We start from the raw sequence: 2,500 nt of genomic DNA, 5'->3' as shown, positions 1-2,500 counted from the left end.
TGGCCAAGTAATAAAGATCAAATTCCATGCCTAGGCCAAGTTGGACCAAGGCCCCGTCTCGTTTTGCTATAAGCAAGGGCGTGGCAAGGCACGCGGGGGGCCAAAAAATCAAAGTGCTCCGAAAATGCACACGGGGGTGTCAAGCAACCTCCATGTACCGTGGCATGACCGTGGCCAAGTAATAAAGATCAAATTCCATGCCTATGCCAAGTTGGACCAAGGCCCCGTCTCGTTTTGCTATAAGCAAGGGCGTGGCAAGGCACGCGGGGGGCCAAAAAATCAAAGTGCTCCGAAATGCACACGGGGGTGTCAAGCAACCTCCATGTACCGTGGCATGACCGTGGCCAAGTAATAAAGATCAAATTCCATGCCTATGCCAAGTTGGACCAAGGCCCCGTCTCGTTTTGCTATAAGCAAGGGCGTGGCAAGGCACGCGGGGGGCCAAAAAATCAAAGTGCTCCGAAATGCACACGGGGGTGTCAAGCAACCTCCATGTACCGTGGCATGACCGTGGCCAAGTAATAAAGATCAAATTCCATGCCTATGCCAAGTTGGACCAAGGCCCCGTCTCGTTTTGCTATAAGCAAGGGCGTGGCAAGGCACGCGGGGGGCCAAAAAATCAAAGTGCTCCGAAATGCACACGGGGGTGTCAAGCAACCTCCATGTACCGTGGCATGACCGTGGCCAAGTAATAAAGATCAAATTCCATGCCTATGCCAAGTTGGACCAAGGCCCCGTCTCGTTTTGCTATAAGCAAGGGCGTGGCAAGGCACGCGGGGGGCCAAAAAATCAAAGTGCTCCGAAAATGCACACGGGGGTGTCAAGCAACCTCCATGTACCGTGGCATGACCGTGGCCAAGTAATAAAGATCAAATTCCATGCCTATGCCAAGTTGGACCAAGGCCCCGTCTCGTTTTGCTATAAGCAAGGGCGTGGCAAGGCACGCGGGGGGCCAAAAAATCAAAGTGCTCCGAAATGCACACGGGGGTGTCAAGCAACCTCCATGTACCGTGGCATGACCGTGGCCAAGTAATAAAGATCAAATTCCATGCCTATGCCAAGTTGGACCAAGGCCCCGTCTCGTTTTGCTATAAGCAAGGGCGTGGCAAGGCACGCGGGGGGCCAAAAAATCAAAGTGCTCCGAAATGCACACGGGGGTGTCAAGCAACCTCCATGTACCGTGGCATGACCGTGGCCAAGTAATAAAGATCAAATTCCATGCCTATGCCAAGTTGGACCAAGGCCCCGTCTCGTTTTGCTATAAGCAAGGGCGTGGCAAGGCACGCGGGGGGCCAAAAAATCAAAGTGCTCCAAAATGCACACGGGGGTGTCAAGCAACCTCCATGTACCGTGGCATGACCGTGGCCAAGTAATAAAGATCAAATTCCATGCCTATGCCAAGTTGGACCAAGGCCCCGTCTCGTTTTGCTATAAGCAAGGGCGTGGCAAGGCACGCGGGGGGCCAAAAAATCAAAGTGCTCCGAAAATGCACACGGGGGTGTCAAGCAACCTCCATGTACCGTGGCATGACCGTGGCCAAGTAATAAAGATCAAATTCCATGCCTATGCCAAGTTGGACCAAGGCCCCGTCTCGTTTTGCTATAAGCAAGGGCGTGGCAAGGCACGCGGGGGGCCAAAAAATCAAAGTGCTCCGAAAATGCACACGGGGGTGTCAAGCAACCTCCATGTACCGTGGCATGACCGTGGCCAAGTAATAAAGATCAAATTCCATGCCTATGCCAAGTTGGACCAAGGCCCCGTCTCGTTTTGCTATAAGCAAGGGCGTGGCAAGGCACGCGGGGGGCCAAAAAATCAAAGTGCTCCGAAATGCACACGGGGGTGTCAAGCAACCTCCATGTACCGTGGCATGACCGTGGCCAAGTAATAAAGATCAAATTCCATGCCTATGCCAAGTTGGACCAAGGCCCCGTCTCGTTTTGCTATAAGCAAGGGCGTGGCAAGGCACGCGGGGGGCCAAAAAATCAAAGTGCTCCGAAATGCACACGGGGGTGTCAAGCAACCTCCATGTACCGTGGCATGACCGTGGCCAAGTAATAAAGATCAAATTCCATGCCTATGCCAAGTTGGACCAAGGCCCCGTCTCGTTTTGCTATAAGCAAGGGCGTGGCAAGGCACGCGGGGGGCCAAAAAATCAAAGTGCTCCGAAAATATTTTTCCACTTTCCAGTCCACTTATACATATTATGTGCAGTGTGCACACAAGACACCTTCCCAAAATTCGACTTATATGAGGCGTTTTACGTCAAATCCGCCTATTTTCGGCGTTTCGGCCGAAAAATCAAAATAAATCGAAACTTCCTCGGAATGCTTAGCGACTTTCCAGTCCACTTATACATATTGTGTGCAGTGTGCACACAAGACACCTTCCCAAAATTCGACTTATATGAGGCGTTTTACGTCAAATCCGCCTATTTTCGGCGTTTCGGCCGAAAAATCAAAATAAATCGAAAATTCCTCGGAATGCTTAGCCACTTTCCAGT

The sequence above is a fragment of the Trifolium pratense genome, unplaced genomic scaffold (genome assembly GCF_020283565.1).
Source record: "Trifolium pratense cultivar HEN17-A07 unplaced genomic scaffold, ARS_RC_1.1 scaffold_77, whole genome shotgun sequence".
Taxonomy (NCBI): domain Eukaryota; kingdom Viridiplantae; phylum Streptophyta; class Magnoliopsida; order Fabales; family Fabaceae; genus Trifolium; species Trifolium pratense.
The sequence above is the reverse complement of the archived record's forward strand: the minus strand, read 5'-3'. Positions refer to the sequence as shown.